Source organism: Callithrix jacchus, chromosome X, assembly GCF_049354715.1.
Source record: "Callithrix jacchus isolate 240 chromosome X, calJac240_pri, whole genome shotgun sequence".
Taxonomy (NCBI): domain Eukaryota; kingdom Metazoa; phylum Chordata; class Mammalia; order Primates; family Cebidae; genus Callithrix; species Callithrix jacchus.
In genome coordinates this window covers 72,236,787-72,244,094 of record NC_133524.1, presented here as the reverse complement: position 1 = coordinate 72,244,094, position 7,308 = coordinate 72,236,787, and the positions used below count along the sequence as shown (strand labels likewise).

Below are 7,308 nucleotides of genomic sequence, written 5' to 3'. Positions count from 1 at the left end.
AGCAGTCCTCCTGCCTCAGCCTTCCAAAGTGTTGGGATTGAAAGCATGAGCCACCATGCCCAGACTACCAACCTTTCAGACACTGTTTCTAGGAACCTTCTATTTTTATTCAGCATGTCAAGGTCTGAGTTAAACTGAGATTTTCCTTTGTTCTTCTAAAATGAGTGAAGCTACTCCTAGGTCAGAGATACCCTGCAAAAAAAAAAAACACTGAGGCAATTCATGCAAAGGGAACGCCTCCTCATATTACGTCATCCACCACACAGAGCCCTGCTAACTTTTTCTCAACATGCGTGGGATGTTTCAAGACTTTACGCATCAGAGATCATAGCTGAGAAAAAAAGCACTATTTGACCCTTTATTCTTCTCCTACACTGTTCAACTTTTCCAACCCCATAGTATTGTTCCTTTAAGTAAAATTGTTTTTCTTTTGATTACAGAAGAAATTTCCCCATGGTTTACACCAATGACTCATAAATCTATATCTTTAGACGTAATCTGTCTCTGGAGCTTTAGTTTTTCCTAGTTGTTTGTTAAATATCTGAACCAGAATATTCTGCAGGCACTTTAGATACATGGAATATCTTCCGCCTATCTCAATAGGTGGTACTATGTAGTGTTCAGCAGTGGACTTGAACTGCTAGGCCTAGCTAATGAGTGGGCCATTTCTCAACAGAGATCATGAAATAGGCAAGAAGCTTCTATGATATCTTGAACATGACTGAGCCAGAACTGAGTTATGGAGTGGAGGCCCAGCATGGTGGCTCATGTCTGTAATCTTAACACTTTGGGAGGCTCAAGGGGCAGATCACTTGAGGTCAGGAGTTCGAGACCAGTAGAGATGGTGAAACCCCATCTCTACTAAAAATATAAAAATTAGCCAGGCATGGTGGCAGGTGCCTGTAATCCCAGCTACGCGGGAGGCTGAGGCAGAAGAATCACTTGAACCTGGGAGGTGGGGGTTGTAGTGAACAGAGATTGGGCCATTGTACTCCAGCCTAGGGGACAGAGTGAGACTCCATCTCAAAAAATAAAACAAAGTAAGTTAGGAGGCAGGTTAGAAGACCTACCCTAGGGCCGTGCACGGTGGCTCATGCCTGTAATCCCAGCACTTTGGGAGGTCGAGGTGGGGCGATCACCTGAGGTCAGAAATTCAAGATCAGCCTGGTTAACATGGTGGAACCCCATCTCTACAAAAATACAAAAATTAGCTGGCCATGAGTCTGGGTGACAGAGTGAGAGGGAGGGAGGGAGGGAGGGAAGGAAGGAAGGAAGGAAGGAAGGAAGGAAGGAAGGAAGGAAGGAAGGAAGGAAGGAAGGAAGGAAGGAAGGAAGGAGGGAAGGAGGGAAGGAGGGAAGGAGGGAAGGAGGGAAGGAGGGAAGGAGGGAAGGAGGGAAGGAGGGAAGGAGGGAAGGAGGGAGGGAGGGAGGGAGGGAGGGAGGGAGGGAAGGAAGGGGAAGGAAGGAAGGGGAAGCAAGGAAGGAGGGAGAGAGGGAGGGAGGGAGAAAAAAAAGAGGGAGGGAAGGAAGGAGAAAAAATGAGGAAATAAGGAAGAAAGGGAGGGAGGAAAGAGAGAGAAAGAAAAAGAAAGAAAATCTTAAAGTTGCCAGGAAATCTAAAAAAAAAAGAAAAGAAAAGAAAATCTACCTTAGTAATATATATTTAGGTGTGTGGCTACTAAAAAAAAAAAGTTGAGCTATCAGAGTGAGACAGGAAAGAGAAAGAGGGGGGATGGCGGAAGCCAGAGCTCGCGGAGGAGCAGCGGCGGGGGTCGAGGCCAGAGCTCGCGATCCACCGCTAGCGCACTGTGCACATCCGTGCCACCCTCGCTCAGCCCTTGGCCCACAGGATGGACGGCGGATCCGGGGGCCTGGGGTCTGGGGACAACGCCCCGACCACTGAGGCTCTTTTCGTGGCACTGGGCGTGGGCGTGACGGTGCTTAGCCATCCGCTGCTCTACATGAAGCTGCTCATCCAGGTGTGTCATGAGCCGATGCCCCCTACCCTTGGGACCAATGTGCTGGGGAGGAAGGTCCTCTATCTGCCAAGCTTCTTCACCTACGCCAAGTACATTGTGCAAGTGGATGGTAAGATAGGGCTGTTCCAAGGCCTGAGCCCCTGGCTGATGTCCAACTCTCTCTCCACTGTGACCCGGGGTAGCATGAAGGTTTTCCCTACAGATGAGATCGAGCAGATTTCCAGCAAGGATGACATGAAGACTTCCCTGAAGAAAGTTGTGAAGGAGACCTCCTATGAGATGATGATGCAGTGCGTGTCCCGCATGTTGGCCCACCCACTGCATGTCATTTCAATGCGCTGCATGGTTCAGTTTGTGGAACGGGAGGCCAAGTACGGTGGTGTGCTGACCTCCATTGGGAAGATTTTCAAAGAGGAAGGGCTGCTGGGATTCTTTGTTGGATTAATCCCTCACCTCCTGGGCGATGTGGTTTTCTTGTGGGGCTGTAACCTGCTGGCCCACTTCATCAATGCCTACCTGGTAGATGACAGCTTCAGCCAGGCCCTGGCTATCCCGAGCTATACCAAGTTCCTGATGGGGATCACAGTGAGCATACTGACCTATACCCCTTCCTGCTAGTTGGCGACCTCTTGGCTGTGAACAACTGCAGGCTGCAGGCTGGGCTCCCACCTTACTCCCCGGTGTTCGAATCCTGGATTCACTGCTGGAAGTACCTGAGTGTGCAAGGCCAGCTCTTCCAAGACTCCAGCCTGCTTTTCCACCAGGTGTCATCAGGATCATGTTTTGCCCTGGAGTAACCTGAATCATCTAAAAAACATGGTCTCAACCTGGCCAAGGTGGGTGAGGCCCGACCATCTTAGGACACCTGCAAGACGACTCCAACCCAGCAACAACCAGATATGCTTCAGCCCAGCCGGGCTTCAGTTTCCATATTTGCCGTGTGTCTGTCCAGATGTGGGGTTTGACGGGGGTGGGGCTACACACAGTGGATTGGGTCACCTGCCAGACCTGGGGAAGCTGGGGTGAGGTGGGGAGTTAGCAGACTCCCCACACCTCCCAGATCTGCTGAGTCCGTCTTATTCAGAGGGCCAGAGAATGGCTTGTGGGGGCCCAGGTTGGATGGGGAAAGGCTAATGGAGTCAGACCCCACCCCATCTACCCCTCCAGTCAGCCCAGTACCCATCCTGCAGCTCAGCTGGGAGCATCATTCTGCTGCTTTGTAAATAGGTTGGATCCCCTGGCACATGGCCACCATCATGTCTAGGCCTATGCTAGGAGGCGAATGCCGGGCTCTGCCTGCGTTTTCTCAACACTAATGATATGAGGGCAGCACCTGCCTCTGAATGGGAAATCATGTGACTACTCAGAATGTGTCCTCCTCATCTAATGCTCATCTGTTGAATGGTGATACCTCGTGCGCAGGATCTGGTTACCTGTGCAGTTGTGAATGCCCAGAGGTTGGGCAGATCAGTGTCTCTAGTCCTATGCAATTTTAAAGTTCATAGTAAGATGTGACCCCATCTCCCACAGATAAATGTATTGGTGGTGGAAAAAAAAAGAGAAAGAGAAAGAAAAAGAAAAAAGAAAAAGGAAAGAAAGAAAAAAATCTATCCTAGTAATATATATTTAAGTGTATTACTACTAAGAAAATGTTGAGCTGTCTAGAAGTGGGAAATCCAGTAGGAAAGTGGAACTCTCAAGGGAAATCTGACCGGCAAGAAGAGCTAGAATAATTCTGGTATAAGGGAATGTGATGGAAGTGTGGGCAAGTTGATGCTGGAAAGTACACTGGTTGAAAGTTGTTGAGTTTTGAGAGCCCCAAAGAAGAACACTACATCTTAGGACAATAACAAAGGTTGCAAAGTCTAAGTGTTGCCCTAATAGTTATGTAACATTGGGCCAGTCATCTGCCCTTTTGGCATCACAGCAACCTTGTTTGTGAAATAAGGGATTTGTCCTAATGTTTTTAGCTAATTCAATTGCTTATTTTTTTTTTACTTTGAAATAATTATTAATTCACAGGAATTTGGAGAGATAGTAGAGAGACACTGTATGTCCTCCACCCAGTTTCCCCCAATGGCTACATCTTATGTAACTATAATACAATATCATAACCAGGAAATTGCTATTGGTACAATGTGTGTGGTAGTTCTATGTCGTTTTATCATGCTTAAATCCGTACAGCCACCATAGCTATGAAGATACAGAGCTATTCCATCATCCCCAAAGATCTCCCTATTTATATTCATACTCATACCTGCTTCACCCCCACTAATTCTCAACCCCTGGTAATCACTAATTCCTTTTCCATCTCTATCATTTAGTCATTCTGAGAATGTTATATAAAGGAAATCATACACTCTGTGACTTGTTAAGAATGGCTTTTTGTCATTAGCTTAATGCCCTTGAGACCTATGCAAGTTGTTGCATGTATCAATAATCTGTTCCTTTTTATTGCTGAGTAGTGTTTTTTTTTTTTTTTGAGAGAAGGAAAGAAAAAAAATAAGTAAAGGAGAGGAAGAAAGAGGAAGAGAAAGAGGGAGAGTAAATGGAAATATTGCTTTATTTTGAAAAAAATTGGGTATTAATCAATGTTTCATTTAAACTTATGGGTAGGTGTGATGTGGTATTGACAAGAATGTATATTTTGTGTATTTGAAGTGAGGAGCTCTATAAATATTTATTAAGTTTACTTGTTCTGGATCTGAGTTCGAGTCCTTGATATCCTTATTAATTTTCTGTCTTATTGAATCTAAGTCTTGTATCTGGGTGTTAGGATCGTTAGCTCTTGTTGTTGCATTGATCCTTTTACCACTATATCTTTGTTGCTTTAAAATCTATTTTATCCGATACGAGAATTGCAACTCCTGCTTTTTATTTATTTATTATTTATTTTTGCTCTCCATTTGGTTGGTAAATCTTTCTCCATTCCTTTGTTTTGAGTCTTTGTGTATCCTTGCATGTGAAACAGGTCTGGATGTAACATGCCATTGGGGTTTGGCTGTGTCTTTTGATTGGGGGATTTAGTCAATTTATATTTAGGGTAAATGCCATTTGATGTTGACTGGCTGTTTTATCCATTCGTTGGTGTAAATTCTTCTTTATGTTGGTGCTCTTTACTTTTTGGTGTATTTTTAGAAAGGCTAATACTGGTTGTTTCTTTCTGTGTGTAATGTTTCTTTCAGAAGCTCTTGTAAAGCAGGCCTGGTGGTAATAAAATCTCTGAGTTCTTGCTTGTTCATAAAAGATTTTATTTTTCCTTCAGTTGTGAAGCTTAGTTTGGCTGGATAAGAAATTCTGGGCTGAAGGTTCTGTTCTTGGAGGATGTTGAATATTGGCCCCCAATCTCTTCTGGCTTGTAGAGTTTCTGCTGAGAGATCTGCTGTAAGTCTGATAGGCTTGCCTTTGTGGGTAATCTGACCTTTCTCTCTGGCTGCCCTTAGTATTTTCTCCTTCGTTTCAACCCTGGTGAATCTAACGATTATGTGCCTTGGGGTTGCTCTTCTTGAGGAATATCTTTGTGGTGTTCTCTGTATTACCTGGGGTTGAATGTTGACCTGCTTTGCTAGTTTAGGAAAATTTTCCTGAATAATATCCTGAAGGGTATTTTCCAGCTTGGATTCATTCTCTCCGTCGCATTCAGGTACACCTATCAAACGTAAATTTGGTCTTTTCACATAGTCCCACATTTCTTGGAGACTTTGCTCATTCCTTTTTATCCTTTTTTCTCTAATCTTTTCTTCATGTTCTATAAGTTGGACTTTGACCTCTGATATCCCTTCTTCTGCTTGAACAATTCGAGTGTTTAAACCTGTGCATACTTCTCGGAGTTCCTGTATTGTATTCTTCAGTTCCATTAATTCACTCATACTCCTCTCTAAGTTGTCTATTCTCAATAGGATTTCATCAAACCTTTTTTCAAAGTTCCTAGTTTCTTTACGTTGGGCTACAACGTGTTCTTTTAACTCACCGAAGTTTGTTATTATCCATTCCTTGAAGAGTGATTCTGTCATCAGGAGGCGCTCGTTCTCCATCAAGCCTTGTTCCATTGTTGATGTGGAACTGTGATCATCTTTAGAGGGAGAGGCGTTCTGACTTTGAGTATTCTCAGCTTTTTTACGCTGGTTTCTTCCCGTCATTGTAAATTTATCCTCCTGTCGTCTTTGAAATTACCAACTTTCAGATTAGGTCTCTTGAGTGGACGTCCAAGGTTGTTAGTTCCCAGGGCCAGAGCAGCGGCGTTAAAACTGATGGTGCTTTTCTGCCCAGGATTCTCCTGTCGGGCTTCCTTCTTGTGTCCGTAGTAGGCGACTCTGCCTTCCCGGGGCTCCGTTTACTCTGCACCGAGCGCTGCCGCGCCAAGGTGCTGGCGGAACCGCTGCCCCGGTCACGAAAGTCGCGCTGGCGACCCGTGTGATTCCTCCACTGGGGGATCTTCTGCTCCCTGAGCGACCAGAATTTGAAAGTGTGGCGTCCTCTAGTTCTCCGCGCCTTCCCTGAGAGCTGCAATCCCGGGATGTTAGCGATCGGCCATCTTGGATCGTTCCTCTGAGTAGTGTTTTATTGTGTATATGTACCAAAATGTTTAATCATTCACCTATTACGGGACTTTATGATTGCTTCCAGATTTTTGGTATTACAAATAATTTCGTGAACAATCATGTAGAGGTTTTGTGTGGACAAGTTTTTAGTTGTCAGAGATAAATGCCCAGGAGTACACTTTTGGGTTGTGTGGTAATGCATGATTAGCTTTTTTAAAAACTGGCAAACTATTTCTACAGTGGCTGTAACATTTTACATTCCTACAGCAATGTATGAGAGAGAAAATTTCTCCATGATCTCACCAGCGTTTGGTGTTATTTGGTAATATTTTGTAACCATTATTTAGCTTTTCTAATGAATGTGCAGTAACCTTCATTTGCATTTCCCTAATGCAAATAATGTTGAACTTTTTCTTTTCTTTCCCCTCCCCTTCCCTCCCCTCCCTTCTTTTCTTTTCTTTTTTCTTTTCTTAAGACAGGGTCTCACTCCATCCATCACCCAGGCTGGAGTGCAGTGTTACGATTATGGATCACTGCAGCCTTGACCTCCTAGGCTCAAATGATCCTCCCAACTCAACCTCCCAGGCTTGAGAGATCCTCCCGTCTCAGCCTCCCAAGTAGCTGGGACTACAGGCATATGCCACCATGCCCAGCTAATTTTTGTAATTTTTAGAGAGAGGGGATTTTGCCTTGGTGCCCAAGCTGGTCTTGAACTCTTGGGCTCAAACAATCCTCCCGCCTCACCATCCCAAAGTGCTGGTATTACAGGTGTGAGCCACTGGGCCCAG

At 44.9% G+C, this 7,308-nt stretch overlaps 1 pseudogene; it reads left to right on the top strand.

The window, feature by feature from the left end:
- The first annotated feature begins 1,717 nt into the window (after positions 1–1,717).
- LOC100414755 (mitochondrial carrier homolog 1 pseudogene) lies at positions 1,718–2,960 on the top strand (annotated as a pseudogene).
- Positions 2,961–7,308: the final 4,348 nt, after the last annotated feature.